This window comes from Hirundo rustica, chromosome 1, assembly GCF_015227805.2.
Source record: "Hirundo rustica isolate bHirRus1 chromosome 1, bHirRus1.pri.v3, whole genome shotgun sequence".
Classification (NCBI taxonomy): Eukaryota; Metazoa; Chordata; class Aves; order Passeriformes; family Hirundinidae; genus Hirundo; species Hirundo rustica.
This window is the reverse complement of record NC_053450.1, coordinates 104,907,519-104,930,707: the sequence shown is the minus strand read 5'-3', so window position 1 is coordinate 104,930,707 and position 23,189 is coordinate 104,907,519. Positions and strand designations below refer to the sequence as shown.

The 23,189-nt window shown below is 36.9% G+C and overlaps 1 long non-coding RNA gene across 1 annotated transcript; it reads right to left on the bottom strand.

The window, feature by feature from the left end:
* Positions 1 to 6,953: 6,953 nt before the first annotated feature.
* On the bottom strand, positions 6,954 to 13,498 carry LOC120760105 (uncharacterized). Its single transcript, XR_009208386.1, has 4 exons — positions 13,409 to 13,498; positions 12,745 to 12,812; positions 9,180 to 9,230; positions 6,954 to 7,483 (listed from the first exon to the last, which is right to left on the bottom strand). It is a non-coding gene; the product is annotated as an uncharacterized LOC120760105 (long non-coding RNA).
* Positions 13,499 to 23,189: the final 9,691 nt, after the last annotated feature.

Here is a 23,189-nt window from a genome sequence, read left to right as displayed (position 1 = left end):
TAGAGATGAGATCCTGGGATTTAGCTAGTAGAAGACAAACTAGGGAAAGTATAACAAGGAACTGAGGTTGGTAATCAGACCAAAACATCATAGATTCTGTCTCAGGGTTACTACAAGACAGGAAAAGATAAAGCTTGATAAGCTATGACAATGTGAAGGTAGCAGACAGAGAAAAATGTGCAGGAAGAGTGATGGAAGGGATAAGGAAAGAAGAGCAAATTGGAAACATGAGGACAAAAGAAACAAATTTGATTAGGTGGATGGGATGAGAATTCAGGAACGGAACTTTAAAAGGAGTGTTGCAGCCTAGAGAGTCTATGTGGAAAGAAAACAAAAGCTAGTGAGAAGGATAAGGACCTGGCTAAAGAGATAGGAGAAAAGAGACTGTGGCATCATATAATAAAAATCGGTTTCATAAATAACCTGAACAAGGTGGAAAGACAATACATAGGAAACCTTATTTAACTCTACCATCTCCTGACTTAAAAATTACTCTTTACCTTTAAAAGTCATAGTTTAAAATAATTTCCATGTATGTTTGTGAGTGTGCAAGTATTAAGTATAAATAACAACCAAAAAAAGATTAACCAGCATGTGTGTTTTAGACCTTTCCACCTAAGTTAACAAAAAGACGGTGGCCTAAGCTATGTAAGCACATTACATATTTCTTTTGATCTTATGTCGCTGGGTTTTATGTGCCATTTTACTCATATTTGTTTATTTCAATAGATGTGCTATGCAACTTTTCTGTTGTACTAACTATATAGTTAATCAAATAACTAAATGGTTTTCTTTTACTACAAGCTGAAACTCAAATAAGCCTTCACTTGCCATAGCCCATCACAGACTTAAAAAATTCTTAAAGGAGAAATGGATTTCATTCATGAACATACATACCATGATGGGTTTCCAACATAAATCTGCCTCTTTATATGTCTCACATATTTGGCACAAATAGCTTTTCTCCACCTTATTTTTCAGTTGTCAGTAGATTTGTAAGATGTCATACTTGGAATCTTTTGGATCTCCTCCAATGACTTAGGATCCCCTAGGGTATCTGCTACAGATTGGTTTATTATAATAAATAATATGCAGCTTATGCCTCTGAATAGCCCTTGCTGTAGCAGTGTATTTGCTCCAGCAAATGATTAATAACAAAATGGGTTCACTGTACACTCATTGCCTACATACACACAGCTATTGGAATGATATAGCATTATGAGTTCTTATAGCTAACCAGGGGCAAAAAGCATCCTTCTTTTCCATTTCCATTTCTATCCAACAGATAACACTGAGAGCTGAAAGGAAACTGAAAAAGTTGTGAAAATCTGAAAATGAACCAGAAGGCAGAAAACAGAGCACTAAGCAGAAAAATATTTTCAGTTTCAAATTACTAATATTTTTCACCTACTTTTAACACACTATTTCCCAATCCTCCATTCATTCGCCAAAAGTGTTTTTACCTGAAGCTTTTCAACTGGCTCCTCCATTCAATAGATACATGTTCTAATGGTTTGAAACCAACATAAACTTTTTCTTACCATGGGTATTTTCATTTATAGGTAATTTATTAAAAAATATGTGCAATTTCTAATGAAACATCTCTTCCTAGTTTATGCAGATAATAGAGATAAATTTATTATGTGTAACATGAAACTGTTACACAAACACATAAGCATATAAGTCATAATACATTTACATTACTTTTCCAAAAAGATACATTTTCAATTTTATTGATTTTGACTGTAATTATTACTTTTTCATTGCAGAAAATATTCCAGAACAGTCTTTTCTGCACTGAGGTGTAAAGGCGCTTCAAATGTACCTCGAGGAACTAGCTCAGCTCTTTCCAAAGCCCAGCTATTAGTATTCTAGGTTGTTGTTATGTCCAACATGCCTGAGGGGTAGGGGAAAAACATTGGTTCCTTTTGTCCAGAACTGAGTATCCAGCCTTATGGATTGAGAATGTGCCCCATGAACAACACATCTAAAATAACCACAGTCACTGCCCTGAAAATGCTACAGTCCAAAGACACGAAGAGAACAAGAAAGTGGGCAAAGGAACAAGTTAAGGAAGAAGTGGGCCTAGCATAGCTGCACGTGGTTTTATCACGTAGTTTCTCAAAGGACTGCTGACTCTAGCCCACAAAATATGGCTATGCAAGTTACAGAAGAGCAAGGCAGTTTAGACAATTTAGCATCACCCCCTTGCATAATGCAAGTATATAGTCCTGAAAGCATCTCAATCTGCTAGGAGAGGCAGTCAAAAAGTAAAGGCCTAGCCAAATGTCATTTAGATGGAAATACCAGATCTATTTTCTTACTTAAGCAAATAGATTCACTGATTTGTTTGGGATTACCTGTGCAGCATGGAACAGCAATAGGTAGAGCTGTCTCAAATAGAACCTGAAGATCATTCTGGTGATGAGGTTTTAATCAGTCTTCTGAAAGGCTTTGATTAGTACTGTCTATACTCTTCCATAAAAATTATACATAATTTAAAACAATGATAATAGTTTATAATATGTGCTTTAAACAATATGTCAATATGTGCTTTAAGCAATAATATGCTTTTATCATATGCAATATGGAGAAAGAAGAGAAAATATTTTATGCTTCTCATATATTAGGTTCACTATGAGAGGTTTCACAAAGAACTGAACAGTACCACACTCCCTTCTCCATTCTCCTCCCATTCAACACACATTTTTAAAATATTGTGAATTTTAGAAGGTTCAGCTCTTTGAAAGAATGAATACTAAAGTTTGAATCATAAACCAGGTATCCTCCATCACCATGTACATTTGCTATATTGGTCCACTTCAGTTTTAAACTGGAACTGAAAGAAGCCTCATGTTATACTACACTACATATTAAATAAAATTAGTGCTAGGAATGCTGCCAAAAGCATATACATGTGTTTCACTGGTACTTCTTTGAAGATACTGTCTTCTTCTTCAGAACTTCAGTGCCATGAATTTTGATAACTTTCTTCTGACATCAGGGAAAACCTTAAAAACAATATGACCAAAGTTACAAAGAATTTGAAAGAATGGATGAATTATGGGAGCTGACCCAACAACCTGGCTAGATATTAGAACAATACCTTGGACAGCCTGATCCTAGCAAATCAGAACTGCCAAAATTCAGCTTTAAAGCTGCAGTAAAATGTTACTAAGTGCAGTGTTCCTGGCATAGCCACCATGGCATTTTACATGGACCTTGTCCACATTCAGGCGAGACAGAAGCATTCACAAAGGATGGGCCCTGAGAGACAAATGTTCTCTCCTACTCAGATCATCCACAATGCAGAGATCTCTTACAGGAGATGCAGTCTGTCTGTCCATCCACCTGCAGCACCCTTCACTGTCTCCTTTCATACAATTACATGTGTTTGACTGCGTGAGAAATCCTTGCAGCCCAGCAAACACACAGCCTAAGTGTGACCATTTCCACAGACCTAATCAAGTCATTTTGCTCTTATGATTACTGATATGGAGCTTTCTGCTTCTCAAAGTGCTTCTTCACGGTATTTGTGGTAGGGATAAAATCACAGATAACATAAAATAACACAGCTAATCAAATTCACTATTCTGCATCAAGAGCACAAAATTTTCTACTTGATATTTTTTTGCAAAAAGGCATCACAAGTAAATTCAGCAGCTAATCATAACACACAAAGCATATCCAAATGGGTAGAAATTTCCTGACAAGATGCTGGTTTCAAAGGAGCCTTAGAGCTCATTTTCTCTCTTCCTGCCATAAAATAACTATAAATTTAGCTTCCTAGAAATATTATGATTCCCAGACAAATTTCCCCAAAGCAAGGACTATATTATAATGTCTCTAATGTATTGCATCAGCAAGTTTTAATACTTTCTACAACAAAGGATAAAAATATGTATTTATCAAGTCACTATTACATAGAACACACAATAGCTAATTTTTCTGTCTACTAATTTTAAAGCAGTGAAAACTAGGTCTCTGAAGTCTAAATGAATGTCATTGCAGTGGAGAGGGCAGTCTCAAGAACTGCCCAAGTTTGGTGCTAAGTAACCTCAGCACTTTTCAGAGTTTTCCTTTCCTTTTAATTTGAAAATAAATGTGTAAAATATTCCATAAACAGTAGAGGATTAGGAACATGTGCTACTTAATTTCAAGCAGAGGAGGAGAGGGAGAAAAAGCAGAGGATACAAAAGCAAGCAAAACCTGTCACAGCGTGCACTGTTGTTTTTAACCTTGTCTTAATGTTCATGTTTTCAAAGTCAAATAAACCACTGTGTTATTTTCCTTAGTTCTAAATGCCACTGTGTGTCTGGATGTCACAATCAGCTTTGAAAATTCTCACATACAATAATTTCAATTCTGGAGCAATTTTACTCTGGGTCCATAATATGAAAATGGAATGATCCTTCCACTGGATTTTTTGTTTACACAGTATTATATGCTGACAGAGAATAACCTGATAATTTATGAGAGAATTACCTGATATTATATATTCTTATATTTTCCAGAGTTTTCATGTTTTTTTAAGTTTCCAGCGTGAGGCTACAGGCAAAACTATAAATTGAGACCAAAAGAAAGATAGATTCATAACTTTCAGTTTCCCAATTGTCTTTTTTTTTTTTTTTTCCTAAGAAAGAAAGAGTGCAGTCTTTAAGGGCCTATTTTATTTATTTTTCCTCACAGTTATATGCAACTGCAAAAAATTGTTGACCATTTTATTACTCTTATTATTTCATACAGAATATCTGAACATGCTCCTGTTAGGCCAAAAAAGGAGTCTGCCAGTTCTTTCAGTCAAATCATGTTGAGGCCCAGACCTAGCAGCAAGTTCTGATGTTGAAAATATATACTGGCACTTCAGACATACCATAATCTCATACTGAACAGTGCTACTACTAATCCTTACTTGTTTGTCTGAAGGAGCTTGTCAAAACCAGGTTTTCACAACATTGCTTTCATATTGGGTCTGTCTGGGATGGAGTTAACTTTCTCCCCAGCAGACCATATGGTACTGTGTACTGCCTTTAATATTCCGTAAATAGAAATTATTAATCTTTCTTATTTAGGATAAAAACCGTAAGTTTAAGTGAGAGAAAATTGGGACTTGGGGAGTCAAAGTAAAGTAATGTGTCATAGTCCTGCCTCAAGCATTATTCTAGTACTTCTTGCTTTCCTTACACTTTTATCTGATCACCAATGGTTTAGTGAATTCATAGTTGCAACAAACCCTACAAAGTCCTCTCTGAGTCTTTAGGAACAGTATGATCTTTCCGTTTCTTGTGAAATTTGACTTGGCATTCAGTGGCTTTTAATTCTTATGTCTCATAATCTCTGTTCTTACTACGAGCTGTCTGCACACAGTGTCCTCTCACAGAGCATGTCTGAAAAGAAAATGAGATTGACTAAATTATTGTCTTGCTGATTAACTGTTATTTAACTGATGTGTTTTCAGCCATCCCAACTAGCTTTCTCCAGAACAGGTACTGTCCATGCACAACTTGGGGAATATATATTCCTCAAAGTACTACCAAAAAGTGACATGGGCAATCATGTACATCAGTTTTGGCAATTAACTATCCTACAGTACCCCAAAAGGCTTTCTAGATCTCATGTAACACATACCTGCAATTTCATGGTAAAAACCACCTCTTTCATGAGCTGCAGCACAATCTTAAAATCATTCAGGACACTTTGAACTGGAAACATCCCTCCCTGCCTTGCCCCCTACACCCCCCACTCACACACTCTCAAAATTCAGGCTTGGGGACAGCAGCACAAATTCAGTGCGGTGTGAATGAACTAATCTACTCTAGAAGGAGCCTGCTCTGTGTGTTATCAGTCAGACTGAGCGTGCAGTCTTGAAGACAGCAAGAGCTCTAGGATTCTCTTTTCTTATAGTAGCAAAGACAAACCCTTTCACAGTGTGTGCCTGATCCACCTGTTTTTTAGAAGGTGGAAGTCTTAACGTATTTAGGAAAATGCAGTAAAAAAATCCAAAATCAGCAACAAACTAAGAAGTAAAAGAGATTCCATCTGTCACATCCAGATGTACAACAGACATATATTTCATAACAAAAGAAAACAATAGATTTTAAAACCCATTTTCATTTATGGAGAAAGGGAATGTCTTAAAAAAAAAACTATTTAAGGGAAGAATTTGTTTGCACCAAAATTCCTCCCCAAATCTCTTGACTTCTTTCATAGGTTTCATTTATGGGAATATTTCTTATTTGAAATTTATCATAATTGTACAAAGTGGTACAAATTTTATTTGAGCAGTCCTAGGTTTTCATATGAAATGAAATCTTAAAAGAAAATATATTGATAACTATACATTAATTCTTTCTTTACTTTCCCTTCTTTCTCCTTGTTTGATATGGGGTTAGTAAATACACACAGTCTAGGAAAAATGACACATTTATTTTCCTAAAGCTCTTCCTCTGGCATTTTGATAATGAGTTCAGTGCTTCTGGATCATACAGCCTAAAGATGGCACTGAACCTTCCAGCCCTGCACAATCTGCAGGCAAGGCACAAATGTAAGTAGGTGAGTACTTCAAGCCAGGGACTTGGAAAAAACAACACTGTCCTGTGCAAGCTTAAGGTGAGAAGAGCATGATTCATCTCACTGTTTGGTCATGTGTTGTATGGACACAGTGAAATATTATCACTCTGTAGTGACTTCAAGTTTGCTGTTATGGAAGAAAGCAGGTTTTATTGGGGAATATTGGCTTGAAACCCATATTTATGATTAATAAGCATCATATTTTGGGGGAGCTAAACAAATCGAGAGGAGTATAGTCAAATCCTGAAAGAGATGCAACTTTACATAAATTGTGTTATACTTCTGCCCTCTGTTTCAGTGTTTATCTTCCATAAAAATCTACTCTTCTGCTAAGTAAGATTTATTATGGATCACCTATTCAGAACTCATTGAATCAGGGCACTTTTATTACATGAAAAGGGATGATTTCTTTATTCTGCACATAAAGCACAGTGATCAGCAAAGCATTGCATTCTGTACCATCTCCTTCTTTAGCAGGATTTCTGCAGAACCTTTATTTTAAAAATGCAGCCAAAAATTCTAGAGTCAAATTGGCATCTCTCTAACAAAATGGAAAGATTTACATGCATGAAATCTGGATTTTAGCACTGCTAAGGAAGCTTGATGGAAAAATACAGAGAGCTGCACAAAGGTGTGTAGATAATGTGGTAAATCTCACTGTTTACCCAGTACTGTAAAACTGTTCTTCATGAGAAACACGGCATGCAGCAACCCTTGCTGACCCAGTCTAGAAAAATGACTGAGCACCTGGATCTACAGTCTAATCCACCTTATACTGCTGGTGGGGAATCAAGAGAGCAGCAGCAGAACTGAGACTCTTAAGTGGAGCCAATAACACTGCAGTGAGCTGATCAGTAGTTCTCCTTTTGGGCGACACACGCTTGCCTCGAAAGATTCATGGAAGTAATATGACCTGAAGCAGAGGATCATAAAATAGTGTTTGACAGCCAGCATTTAATTTAGCTTTTTTCCTAAGCCTTTGGAAGAAGAATTACACTAGGAAATTGTAGTCATTAGCAGGGAAGTCATACGTAATAGACATTTGGACTTTTCTGCTCCGTAATTGCCGTTCTAGACAGTAAAGGTGGTCCATACTTCATCAATTTTGTATTGTTACCAAGAGGAAACCACTGTTAATGAGTAAAAAGGAGAAAGAAGAGAAAAATGGGAGGAAAATCAAGGGGGTTGTGCTTTAAAAGTTGAAGGAAAAGGAGCTGGAAAGAGTTTGCTACCTTAACTTTATGATTCTGGAAAGGAGCAGTCATTCCAGGAATAAAGTGTGAATCTTATCCATTAGAGAAAATCCAATACTGACAGCATTTACCCTAATCTTGGTGTTGACTGATACAACCAAGAAACTGGCAACTAAAAAACTGGCACCAAGAATACCTTTTAAAGAAGTAAAACTCATTAAAGTTCTTCCTTCCAAATATCTTCATAACTTACCAAATACTAAATCCATGCTACAAGAACCCATTTTAAACACAGAAAATATTCCAGATTGCTATGTTCTTTGACTAAATGTTGTGTGATTTCATTCTTACTGAAAATTGATGCATATGTTACTTAGAAATTAATCTGATAGCCATGTTGCCAAAGGCCTTATCTTTCAGTGGATAGTTTCCTGCTGACCAGCATCATTTAACATAAGGCTAGACCAAATACCAGCAGCCAGCCCACACTGCTTCAAGCAATACTTCCAAGCAAAATATGTTCCCATTGTTTTCTTTCCCTAGCCAATCATGAACTCAATGACAAGAAATGTTCCTACTTGTGCAGTACTTAAAATTCTCATAAGGCCAGGCAGTAGGGGTTGTAATTAGATAATTTTATGGTGCCTTTTAACCCAAATCATTCTGTGATGGTTCTATGATAACCCATTCTAGAAAGAATGCATTGATCACAATTACTATGTATTTTTTTTTCTGAAAATGTGAGAGAAAGCATTCAGGTTCCTTATGAAAATTCTACAGAGAATTCATCATTCATAGCAACAGTCAATAATAGGTATTGCTGTCCCACCAAACTGGTGTTAAAAACCTTTTAATTTTGTGTAAATGGTTTTGTCCTCAGAATATTTGTCACTCATGTCATGTCATAGACAAGAAAGGTTTTTTCTTCCTTAAGTCATGTTTTTATATACAATAACTCATGTTTTCATGTAAAACTAGGATGTCAAATGTTCACCACCAAGCTTTTGTCAAATGTTCTAAACAGTGCATCACAAAGGAACAGCCTTAACCCAGGGTTATATATTCACGCTATAAATTATATCCTCCTGCTGAAAAAAAAAAGTCTCTATAGCACAAAGAGAACATTTACTAAATTCTTTTCAGCAATTTCAAAACTGTATTTGGCCTGCTATTCAAAATGATGACACCTAAAAAACTTTCATTATTTTATGCTTACAAACTAAGACTGCTGCTCTAGATATACACATAGCAATATTTTTCAAAGGGACTAATGCTGAAGTAAAGTAAAGCAATGCCAGAATCCTCTAAATATGGCGAGGAAAACAAAATAAAGCAATAAAATTAGCATCAGCTCTCTTTCCTAGAATGCTACCCCTTGTAGGTAAGGAAAGATATCTTTATTTCATATTTTTTCACCTTTTTTCTTTTCAGTCTCTTCATAAGGTAGAGTCATTTGGTTATTTCTCCCTGCAGAGAACAGGAAATACACCAGTAGTGATTACCTTTTCTTAGAAATTCTCCTGAACATCTTCAAAAATCTTCCTCTAATATTTTCTCACTTGCTCTTTCATTAAAAGCAATCTTTTGGCAAGGTTAGCATCCTATCAGGATTTTAAGCCAATGTCTGCTACCTAATATAACATGAAGTTTTGTAATTTCACTTTTTTATTTATTAAAAGTTCAATATTATTAAGTTTACCATTCTACCTCAAAATATCAGGCAAAAGGATTGTAGACATCTACACAAGTCTTTGAAGATTCCATTTTTTGCCTATGTCTTGGAGTCTTAATACCTCCTTAAAACTTTAATCCCTGGGTGTAAGTGCCCCTTTATTACACGGGAATAGCATTAGGTTTTTATCTTCCTCCTTTACAAAACAAGTTACCGTGAACATTAATCAAGACTGTGAACTGACCACGGCTCAGATACTGGAGATCCGTAAAATGCACACAGTCAAATAACATCAGCATGTAAAACAAATATCACATCCTGTCAGCTCTAATCACTTGTTAAATAAGGTGTCCCAGAAAAAATAGCATTTATTCTTCAGTTCAGTGTCAAAAAACAAAAACAAACAAACAAACAAAAAAAACACCAACAGAAGTTTCTATGCTTTTCAAAGTTAAAAGTTTAAACATAAGACTCCAAGCCCAAAAAATTCATTTGTACTTAAAAAGGGACACCTAGGACTGCTCCTGCTGAACATGTGCCAGTGAGACTTCCCCCTCTAGCAGAAATAGTAAAAGGATTGGAGGAACAAAAGAAAAGATCTTTACACACAGCAAAGATTTGCAGCAGGGTATTCTATTCAGCGCCATATATGGCACATGCATTTTCACAGCTGGGTATGTTTTATTTACAGCTCTGATTTCTTTTGCTGCCTCTTTCCCTTTTGAGTTCAAAGTACCTTCATTTTCTTGTGAGCTCTATTCTTAGCCAAGAAGATTTTTCAAGCAGAGCAGTGAGGGTAGTAGAAGGGAATCACCCAAAGATGACAGCACATTCAGGATTCCTTAAGCTTCTGTAACTAAAGTAGGTACATCTGTTGGCCCTCCTGTTTTTTCTTCTTGTTAATTAAACCAGCTTGTTTGGTTCTTAAATGTGGGAAATCTCAAGACAAAATGGTGAGGTAATGGTGCAATATTAAAGTTGTGAACTTTCTGTCCGAGAGAGTTTTCTGTAATTACTCAAACATCAGGAGAATTAAGTTACTTCATCCTTGAGTCTCTTTGTTTCCTGCTAATTTTTCCTCAAGAAAACCACTTCAGTTCCTTCTGTGCTCTGTCACTGTATTTATACAAATACAAGGAAGTATTTTTCTGTTTGGGGGCAGGAGTGATACCCTCTACAGAAAGAGCAATATAGCAGGTCCTTTATATCCAATCAAGCACAAGTTATAACTAAACCTGTCCAAAATCCTGAGATTTCATTGTCTGAATTGGCATCCCACAGAAAAAACAAAACAAAAACAAACAAACAAACTCTTCAAAGCCAAGAAATATTTCCAGATTTGTTTAGATTTTTAGAAGTTTAACTCCTCCTCCATATATCAAATTGAGTCAGGTTTAATAATGAGAATAGTTACAAAGCTAAAAAGTTTATAAGTGTGATTTGTTTCATGCTTTTTAAAATTAAACTCAGTTTGATCTTGATATAGATAAAATTAATATTTTTGGTCACTAAAATTTGCATTTCTACAACACGAGCTGCACATGACAAAATTATTCCTTTCTCCTATAGACCAGCATCAGCACTGCTGGGCCATTCTTTCTCTTCTTCAAGGCCTTTTGTTGAAAACTCTTCAAACATATTGTAAAAATTAGTGCTCTGAATTTGTTCAGATACCAGACTCATGATTTACCCTCTGCTTATGTACAGCTTTTAGAAGTGGTAACTTAAAAAAATGTAAGGTTTTCATCACAAACCAGGATAAAATCACATGTAGAAGATGGAAAAATTAAGGCTGAACAGGTGACTACATTTGCAGAAGTTTTTAACTTTTGACTATCTACTACTGATGCCCACCTACTGTCATTTGAATTTTAATGAAGCATGACTGCTACAATTAAATATATACCTTCATAAAAGAAAAGGGACTATACTAAAAAGTAGCAAGGACAAGTGCCTCTATGATGAAAGACATTCTATATAGTTTGAGTGTCATGAAAAGAAACTTATTTCAATATATAATTTAATTTTTTTTTTTTTGGACTAACCTCTTTTTACTGTGCAGAATCACATTAAAGCCCATTGAGATCCATGAAAACATATGGAAACGCCATCTGACTTTAAACACTGAGGTTAATCCAGAACTTGATTCTCATATGAGGAAAGGTAAAGAAGTTGACTGATATGTTAGTCTTCTATTGCATAGTTTTGCTTTGCTTTTTAAAATTAATATGCTAAATGCAGTGCTTCAGAAGGTAGAGCAATCAGGGGACTGGAACTGTAGTGTGAAATACATTATGATTTGCAAGGCACTGTTAGGGAAGAAAGAATGATACATGCTTTAAAGACTGCCTACTGCATCCACAGAACTATAGCTACAAAGTACTCAGTTCTGTGAAAAATTGTCCATTCTCTCTTACATCAGCAACAATTATTGGCATTACAGCAGCACCTACAGGACCCAGTCAAGACTGGAGACCCATCAGGCCCAATGCTTTTCAGGTGTGTAATACCTAGTGAAACAGAATAAATAGGCTGGACAGACAGAATGGGGGAAAAAAATAATTAAAAAAAAAAAGAAAAAATAGAAGACCTAGTTCAGTTCCTCAAGGATAAGTCAGCCAAAGAGCCAAAGCTAGACCCCATCTGTCCTGACTGGCCTCCACTGGTTCATTAGATCATGTAGCCTCTGTTTCACACTTTTTATTATGTTCGGTCACCTAGCAACATAAATAGCTTAACCCATATTTAAATACCTTTGTTTTGGCTGATACGTTTATATCCACTTGTGCATAGAGAGCTTCAAAACAACACCTAATTTTGTGTAGGAATATAATTTCTAAAATACAGATTTTTTCAGATGTAGTTTCCAGTTTGAAAAGAATCCTTGTATTTTCCAAAGGTGAGCTGAACAATTTATTGAATTTAAACTGTTACCAAATTCATTAAAAGCAATTTTAAATTTTAGCAGCTTATTTTATATCACTAGAGTGTCTCAGGTACTTGAAATGACACATAGTTGTCACTGTAAAAAAACCAAAACAATATGAATCTCAGTACAACACAAACTCCCATCTGTTTTTCTTGAGCTGCTGCTGACAACCTGTATGCAGAGACAAGATACGTGGAAGTTTGTCAGTCTTCAAAGACATGTCTTTGTTTTTATACAAGAAATTATCCCGTCTCACACATTCCCAAATTACATATCACTTTAAAAGCTGCTGGACTATCACACAGAATCTCACTTCTGTTTTTAAGTTTCTCCCTGACCAAATTACTTAGATTGCCCTAGAAGGTAAATTAATTTCTTACCAATTCTATGATACTGTCCATCAGTTTTTACCCTATGGAAAATGTCTGTCTAGGAGTTCTGAAATAGACTGTGGAAAAGTACAAAGTTAAATCCCGTGTTTACATGGTACACTTCTGTGAAAGGCAATAAGACTGTGCAACGCTCGCCTTCCAATAGCCTCTGAGCAAGTTGAGTCAGCTTTCAGGCTGCTGAAAAAAAAGGTGTGCATAGGAAACCTTACATAGATCGCTATCCTCTGATTATGTGCTAGTTTCAAACAAACAAAACCCCACATCAGGACCATCTTTGGAGACAGTAAGGAAACTTCTGTGAATCCTATAGCAGAGTAGTAGAGAGAAGACTGTTGGTCAGGCATGAGAAATATGACACTGATTATTCAAATTATTGTAGTTATATTTATTGCTAATACAGTATTTAAATACTGCCAATCCAGTATATAACATAAGCAGGTTGTCTTAAACCAGGACAAGTCTAAAGTCTAAAAGGTTTACAAGCAAGTTTAGTTAGAAACACACAAGTCTTTGGCCTTACAGAATGAATACTTTCAAAGCAATGGAGCACCTGTGGAGCTACTTTAGGAGTTTATCTCCATATGTGACTGCATCTTAGCCATATTACTCATCTGCCTAAAAGTAAATGTTACCCTTCTTCGGCAGGACTTACCTTGCTGGTGCCCCTGCCACAGTGGAGGGATCCATCTGCAGGCTGCCTGCAATCTTGGGAGACCAGTTACCCCTGTTAGGCCAGTCTCCCAGCAGCATTTTATGCCTTTTCGTAGGCCAATGTGTGCCGAAGTCAATTGTAATCATCACAGCTCCTCCATCTCTGGAATGTATTAATTATGCAGTTAACCCCAGAGAGCTTCTCTTGCAATTCCCACCTGGTCATCTCATCTTGGGACAGCTCGCACCTGGAGTACTTGTCTTAGGGCAAATCATATTGCCTGTCAGAGACAACGCCAAGGAGGAGGGGGTGAGGGAGGAGGCACATGAACGCCTGACTATCTTTCATCACTGTCACAACTTAAAAGTATTAAAAGTTTTGGGTTAAACATCATGTTATGCACTGTTATCATAAACTTCCACTCCACAGCACAGCAAACTTCGGATGTCAAAGAGAAAAATGTCCTATTTAATGAGGAGCTGTTGCACTCAGCTTATTTGACTGATTGTACCTTCTTGCTGATATGCCAAGGCAGCTTTAAAAGCAGAGCAACTGCCACATACAACTTCCAAATCAAGGACATTTGCATTTTGGGAACAATCAATTAGTTCATATTCACCTCATAATTTTGTGTCTTCTATATGCAAATGGACAACATCACTGACAAAAAGTAATTTTAAAAGGAGGGTAATCATAGACTTTAAAGAGGTGGGGGTTTTTTTGTTGTTGTTTTGCTTTTAAAGACTGACATGGTTTATGTCTTATTCTAAGTAGGAATTACAAGGGAAAAATTGCAACATAAAACATCCCATCTTTCAAAATGGAATCTCAACAAATAGTAGAGGCAAATTTTACTTACTTTCCAGGATTACAAAGCAATTTTACACTGTAATTTTTCTTTTGCACTGTGATGCTCTTTTTTTTTTTTTTTTTTTTTTTTTTTTTTTTTTTTTTTTTTTGGTGGGGGTGTGGGGGGGTCGGCTTAAACAATAAAGATTTGCCTGATTCTACAATAACTAATTCAGTATGCTATTTCCAAATGCAAATTGTAGTTTTATATTTTCCTATTTTTATTCTCACATTCAAATACTTCTAATGATAATGTCTGTACAAGGATTAAATTAAAACAATACAGTTTCTATTGCAATTCTATGGAACAAATATAATAAAGTCAATTCTATGTGGAATGGAGAAAAGTATCAAATGAAAGGCTGAATTTCTGGGTAAGAGGGCATTTGTATATCCATTATTTAATGAATCTTATTTTATCCTTTTTCACAGTATGTACAGAGGGCAAGAGAAACCTGCACCTTGACAGTGGCTACTACACAAGTGAAACACTTCACAGGTACTCAGATATACACATTACTTATTTTGGAAGAACTTTACTACCATCCTTGGCATCTCAAATAATTTTTTGCTCACACTGAATGTGTTATTCAAACAGATACCACATGAGCTCAGTAGAACAAGAACAAGAGGCATAAGTACTTTTGATTTACTAAGAAATGGTATCTCAGTACTTAACCACCTCTGCATACACATAAAAGTACAATGCCTTAATAGGTTATAAGAATAAACCTGTAATTTTATTGCTCCATTTAAGGACTACATGTATGAACTTATAAGAAAATATTCCATTAGCAGATTGAATAGATGGAAATAGTAGAGATTCAGACATATTCCTTTCTAAATGCACAGGAGGTATTTGTCCCATGACTGACTGGCCACAGAGAGGGAGAGATGTTTTGCAATCAAAAAGATAGCACTTAAATCCCAGTCTCTAAAGTACTGACATTAATCCAGTATTCTTTAAAATATAAGAGTAGGGCTGAGATCTGTGTAGAGTCTTCTGTTATACATGCAAAGGCACTAAACCTACTATACTCTTTTCATGTGAGAGACAATATTTCCAGCTAAAAAACCCAAGAATAATAAAAATAGAGTAAACTCCCTCTATGTGTCAGGCAGTTGTAAGTTTTGGTTTGCACTTCAGCCAAGCACAGTTCAGAAACAGGGAGGAAAGAGACAGGTGTTTAATTAATAAGTCTCTAGCTATGTTTCTCCATTTTCAAATGTGTATAATATAATTTCTTTTGACCCCATGTCAGACAAATGGGAATCTCCCTTCTGGCAGCTCTCCAGACATTTAACATACTGCAAGCAAGTGGTGCAATGAACAATGTCCCATGAGATTAAATGCTCTGGTGCACTTTTCCACTTGTGACTGATTCCCTCAATTTTCCCTTTGTGACAGTCTTGATTTTTCAGACCCTTCACAAAGTTCCATGCTCTTCATTGCTCTCTGAGACTCATCCCAATCTCCAAAGAGCCAAAAAAAGCAAAATGCTAAAGAAGAAGAAATCCTCATGTCATGTGGCAGGTCTTCAAGCTGAATGGCAGATAACCAACATACTGAACAAAATACTAGAGCTAAAATGAAGACATCTATCTTGTCTATAATATTGACTGGCAGACAACTACTCCAGTCTATAAATTTTACCACCAGGATGAGCTCAATTTGAGCCTTCCCTGAACTGCAAACAGATTGCACACCAGGTAACTCTCCCTTATTTGGAAGAGATCCTTTGTTAGTGACTGACAGCATGCTGAATTAATAATAATGAAACATTACTAATCCAGGTAGCTACTCAATATTAATTATTATAAAGTTTGTATAGATAAATCTATTTGACATAAACAGTTTTCCAAGTCTTAGAGTAAGATCAGGCCTAGATACACCCAAAGTCCAAAAGGAATTTAGAAAGAAAGGGAGTCCACTCTGAACCTCAGGACTCGGTGGTAAGGTCTTCCTCATCCTTTTGAATCTGCAGACACAAAATAAAAGGTGCTTTTCATGGTTTTCTAAAGACCTGCCTTTTTAGCCACAAGAAGGGAAAACCAAAAGAAAAATCTTTTCTGGATATCTTTATGATGCTGCAAATGGCTACATGAAATTAGTTCTATGTATATATAAACATATTTCCAATTAGAAGAATCGTTGATTAGAAAACTGTTTTTAAATCCTAATCATAGGAAAAAGGAGGACACCGTGATTTAAATTTTGAAAATATATACAATTTTGAAGTGCAGTTCTTTTTTTCCTCTTCACCTTGAAGAACTTCTGAGAATGCAAGTATTGGAACTGAGACAGATAATGAGTAATATGTTATAATTTAAGACAGTGTAGTAGGTGTAGATCTACTGTGTGTCAATATCTTTACTTCAGTCAAAATTATTCCTACTCTGTAAAATTGCACTGCTTGAGAAACTGCAGAGTTTATAGAGAGGCAAAATGAATCTTGAGGTAATTTTGTGGGCATTCCTGCCTCCTTTGTTGGGCAGTCTCAATACAAACACAAGTTACTAAATCAGTGCCCAAAGTTTATGAAGCCTTTCAGACTATACTTAACTGCCTTGCAGCAGGAAGACTTTGTTTCTAATGTCACCCACAGCAAAAGTGCTATATTGTCTTCTGAAAGCCACAAGTTGCACAGAAGGCTGGATATTTAAAAAAGTTATCCTTTGCACTTGAGAACAGATCCTCTCCACTGCCAGTGAATCACTGGAGTTAACTGGCTGTGAAATGGGAAGTTGCAAGAGGGATAAGGGAGTTGGAATTTTTTAATCAGCATTTTGCTAACTCAGACATGGAGATCCTGTCACTTCTATTTCAACTGTATGATATCCATGGATGATGGCACTGTTGCCCATGGGCCTCATATCACAATACACTCAGAGCTGTTAGCACTGTCCTCCAACTTCTAAAATTGGTATAAGTTTTAAAATAGGACAAGGGCATATTGGTTTAACAAGAAGAGACAGGGAATACACATTTTTTAACTGTATGCACTTGTAAGCAGTGGTCCAAGTAAGGACTACTCAGCACTTGACCAATGAGAATTATATTCTTACTACTTCTGTGTACTTGCAACAGAAAGACCCCAGTAAACTAAAATTTGTGTCTGGCAAACAAATTCCTCTGTGGTACAAAGACTATGGTCCCAAGAGACTTCACAAAACTGCAACTCCAAACCAGGTTGAAGCAGATTTGCATAGTAAAGGTGTTACCAGACCTATCAATCACATCACACTGGACAGGTATGATCAGCTATGAAAGCCCTGTATTTTGGGCTCTGAAAAAAGTAAATGTGATTTCAGCTAATGAGACCTGTGTGAGGGCACTATCCTATCACTACCCCAGACTAAGTGCAATTGATCAGAAAAGAGCTGTACATTTCAAATATGAAGGTACTTTAAAAAATAAAGGTAAACAGCTCTATCTGTGATTTATTTTCTACTTTATATTCAATTTTCAAAGATTTAAAAGATTAAAAAACCAAGATAGACAGGTGCCTACTGTCCTTTTGGGCATGCAGCAACAGAAGGATTCACTTATGCAATTAATGATAGAAGGAGTTGGAGAATTAGATGGAGAAACCTCCAGTTGCATGGAAGTAGTAATTCTGAGAAGGAGAGCAAAATAATCTGTTCCCTTTAAATCTGAGTAAAGATTCTTTATTTAAGAGGAATTAACCTGATTGAAAATGTTTCAGTTAAGCAGTCATATCGCCTAAACAGATATAAACATTACAAGGGTTATTTATAGTTGCTTGTCTTTCTAACATAATTCATTCTATGGAAGCATTTCTTCTGACCTTTAGCCATTGTCTGAACACCTCTCATTGGAACTGGCAGAGCAATTTTTTTAGTTGGTACTGTATAAGATAGACAAAGCAGAAGCCTGAAGCACTTTCTGACCTTTAACTGCCATATTAATATCTATAATTGGAACTGAAAGACCATTTAGGCAGAATATCACCCCAACAAAGAAACTCTAACAATTATGATTATCTCATTAAAGCCGTGGACCATATAATCCTCTAGAGGAATGGGGCAAGACAAAGGATTCTGAGGATTAGCCCCATTAAGGTGTTTTTCCCAACCTTATTTTGGCAGTTCTAACAAAGACAACAACCCCAGTTCCTGTTGTTTGAATTTAAATGTCTGATTCAAGTGATTTCTAAGTTCGTGCATCAGAATGCCAGTAGTCACTGTCCACCACAAATTGAATTATTCAAAATCATGAACCACTGAACCCTATTTTCAAAGCTGTAACACCAAAGTCTCTTACAGTAGCAATTGTTGTGTTGCACTACATTTTGTTTCATAAGTTTCATCTGAGATATGCAGTAAAAACTACCTCCTACTCTCTAAGGACGTAGAAGAATCTGGGGGAATTATTTTTTTTTCCAAAACTTTTTGAGCTGCCAAAGGTTTGTGAGTCCTGTCCTGCTCTCTCTCTCTCTCTCTCTCTCAGAGCCCCGGCTCCGTTTTTGCCTTGGCTAGTTTGAGAGAGAAATCACAGCTGGAAGGATTTTTTCCCTCAGGGCCTTAAAGACCCCAGAGGCTGCAAACCTTTTCCTTTAGAGAGAGCAGGCATCTGTCAATGGCAAAAGGAAAGAGTCTGCCCTTGGTCCAGGGGAAATCACGGCTTTATTCAGTCTGTGGTCCTGCCCGCAGGCCCCCCTGACTGGGTCAGGAGCCCAGTCCCGTCCCCGTCCCAAGAGTCCAGCGGGAGATTTCCGCTTGGTCTCCTTGCTTTTATCCAGGGGGAAGGGCCTAGAGGCAGGGACATGCCACTACCCAATCAGGGACAAAGTGGGAGTGGAACAGAGTTGGGTTACATTCCAGTGTGGGAGAATGGGAGGGGAGAAGGAGCAGGGACAAACCTCGTGATACATTTTCCATGGGAACAGTGGGTACAGAAGAAACCATTACAAAACCCAATATAAAAATGAAATACAATATAAACCGAAATAATGCACAACAACACTGTCCCACTTCTAATACAGGCTATGAATACAGCAACTTTAGCTATAATACAGCACCATAACAACACTGGTGGCATAAGTTTTGCTGCCTCATAAGCAGGAGTTTTATCTGTGTTGGGTGAAAGTGTCTGATCTCTCAGAAGAGATAAAGCTGGTTGCTATTTATCAGTGATTACACTCCATACTTCCCCCGCTGTGTTCCCTGCACTTAGCCATTTTCTTTATCTGTGCACATGGATGAGGGAATAATACCTTTTTAAAATATAATTTGTTCTGCACCGTCTCTAGCTTTCAGCATTTATTTTGGTTCTCTACGTGCACTGTATTTCAGGCCCATCAGGTAGATGGGATGGAGTTTTAACATTGAGTCCCATGCTGAAACAACTCCAAGAAACACTCTGAGAGAGGTTAAGGCACCTGAGGTTGAGTTCCGTGCCTTGGCTTTCTGAGGATTCACACGCTAATTGAGCAAGCGGGCACGCAGGCAGAGCTCTTACAGTAACGGATTTGTGCCTCCAACTTTTCCATACACTTTTGGAAAGTGGCCAGTACACAGCACAATTTGTGACTTGTGAGGTCTTAATAGCCTATGCAGCTTCAGGCACTTGCTATTATGAGGATTTACTTCTTCTAAAGAGGTCTTCAATACTGCTGTCTTCAAGCCTTGCTGCAGCAGCATGCTTTCCCTTGACCATCAGCCCTGGAGGAGTGGGAGTCCTATTAGGGCATGGGGGAGTTTTTTTGTTTTTTTTTTTTTTCTGTGAGCTACCATTCACTTCTTCCCGTATGTTGTCATTCTGCAGATTTGACAGAATATCAGGAAGAGATTAATATGCAGGAACAGAGCTGACCCCATTTACAACTACAGCTGCCTCAGATCACATCATGTGATGTTCCCTCCAGCACTGCTGACAATTTTTAAGCTCCCTGGGATGTAAGAAGGGTATGATTGTGTTCAAATAAAACAGATCACCAGAGACCACACAGCATCATCTAACACAACCACTACTCCCTTTTCTGGCAAGTCATCAAACAGATATGGATATGCACTTGTTCTGCCCAAAGGTTATTTACTTGGTCTTCAATCTTGGGTCAAGGCAGCTCTGTTGTCTAAAGATTCGATCAAAAAAAGAAAAGGGTGGGGGAGTGGGGAAGGCAAGAAAATAAGCAGGGACTCAGAAGGCAGAAGGGCAGGAAGGGCAGGAACCAAGGCAGGTACAGGACCCAGGACAGGAGTCAGAGTAGAAAGAAGGAATAAACATTAATACTAGTGCAGAAGCAGGGACAAAGTCAGTTTTAAGGACTAACATGGGCAGCCAGATCAGGAGCAGGGAAGACTTGCCCAAGTTAAAAGCTTGAGAATCAGATACAAAAACCCCAAATCAAACCAAAATTAAACCAATGTGATTAACCAACGTCATTAATCTTTTAATTGAAGTGTGCTGTAGTTCATTATACACCCTCAGGAGTTTACACAAACTTGCCTATCAGTATCTGTCCATTGTGACTACCTCAGTAACCAGCCTGCTGAGAGTTAAATTGCAGTTCATAACCCGTTGGATTTAACTTCAAAAAAATCTGGTACTTTGACACTAATGAAGGAAAAAAAAAAAAAAAAAAGGGAAGGGAAGGGAAGGGAAGGGAAGGGAAGGGAAGGGAAGGGAAGGGAAGGAAGGGAAGGGAAGGGAAGTTAAGGGAAGTGGAATGGAAGGGAATTGTACTTTCCGTTCCTGTCCTTCCTTTCCTTTCCTTTTTCCTTTCCTTTCCTGTCCTTTCCTTTCCTTTCCTTTCCGTTCACTTTCCTTTCCTTTCCTTCTTTCCTTCCTTTCCTTTCCTTCCTTTTCCTTTCCTTTCCCCTTTCCTTTCTTGAAGTTTGTGCAAGCACAACATAACAAGACTTAAATTGATCTCAAATAGGCAGGAGGAAGTTCTGTGCCTACCTATCATAAATAGGTCTTTTTTAATAAATTTCAGTTTGTTCTTCTGGTTTCATTATAAATTCATCTTTCGAACCACTGTAATTTTCATGAGAAAAAGAAGGAATATATTATTGTTGTACAATAATATAATTTCGACCTTTTTATGTCAGAGTGACTAATTCAGTCAGAGAAGGTGCTACAAGATGCCACTTATTTCAATGTGTTCATCAACAAGTAACAAGCAAAGTCCAAGGTTTCTTCTGGTTTAAGGTTGAATAGGTACTAAAGTTCAAACTCATGCTGAAACTGCTGTAAGCCTGACAGCTCTTTTTAGTAGTGCTGAACCACCTCACTTACATGGGTTTGATCTCCATTCTGAGAGCCAGTTGAAGCGAGAGAGTAGAACATGTCAGACTGGACCAAGAGTAATGAGGTCTTTCCAGAGTATATGGATTGTACCCATGCCTGAAGTTAGTTGCAGAGTCACACCTACACTGAAATTTTCGTCATAGGAAATTCTTTGGCAGTCATGTAGGCTAAACACTTCTCATTAGGTCTGTCTTGTCAATGAGACCAGTCGGATAGAAGTGAGAGCTCTCACTCTGAACAGTAACTCAAAAAGAGAACTTGTCCAGAGATCACTAAGGACTGATTCAGCTCCTAAATCTATGACAAAGTTAAGCCAACAGCAAGAAGTTTGCGCTAGAATATGTTTCAGCAGTTTTGATGTTTGCATTGGCATAAGTAAATTTTTGTATTTTCACTTCCACGAGTGTTTATGAAATGGGAATTTTATTTCTACCACCCCAAAAACTAGAAATGACACTTCCAGTGGATTCATCACAAAGTATGCACATGCAAAAATAGTTTTCATAATAGAAAGACCTGTCCCCTGACATAAGTTTGAGACTTGTTGCTGTCTCTATTTTAAAATCATCTGGATGATCAATATACATAATTACTATAGATTTGATTTTGATAGCAATCAGAATGATTTACAGCCAATTAGCATTTTTTCCCTGTATTTCTAGTTTTACTAATTTGGAATGAATCAACAGTAAGTTGGAGCATGAAAGTATATGCTGCTTTTACCATTTGCTTTCCTTTTCTTTTTTTACTGTTTCACTCTCCTTCCTAAACTCAATAGATTTACATCAGGCATTAATTTGGGCAACCTCATACTTCAGAAATCACTTTGATGACTGAAGGAGACATTGCATGTGTTTAATTGCTTTATTTTTCCAAATATCTTGATGGGACTGTTTTTTCAAGGTGTAAAAATTTATCCCTAAAGCAAAATACACTTAAGGTTGACAGCATTAAACTTGTTTTTTCCTCCTTTCTTATTTACATCCCCTAAATCTATGGTGAAAAAAATTCCCAAACTCAAAACCACACTAAATTTTCTTCTCGTGATATTTAATATTGGTGGGGTGGTATCACTTTAAACACCATTAAGTAATACATCAGAGAGAATTAAAACATTTTCCAGCTCCCTCAAGCTTTTAACCTTTAGGACTTCCTTGAGGGGAAAATTATTCAAATGCCAAGCTCACAATTATGCATTCTCTACACAAAAACAACAACAACAACAACAACAAAACACACACACACACACACAAAAAAAAAAAAACAAAACCAAAAAAAAAAAAAAACCCCAAAAAAAAAAAAAAAAAAAAAAAAAAAAACCAACACCAAAACAGAAAAAGATGCCCAGACATTTACACACAGAAACTATGCAATACATTAAAGTTACATTAAGGTCCTCAGCTTTTCTGTTCACTAATTTGCCTTCTCATAACTTCCCCAAACACACTCAAAGCCTTTCCCAGGCTTAGAAATCACACTATCTTCCCTACAGGCACATTCATCAGCAGAATAAGCTTTCAAGCCATCAGTGGCTGCCCTACAGATTCAGCCTGGTAATTAAGGATAAGACTGATAAGTAATCAACAAGTACAGAACAACACAGGATTAGTGGTCAGCTTTCCACCCAGGGAGAGGTTTAGAAGCATTCTGCCTTATGAT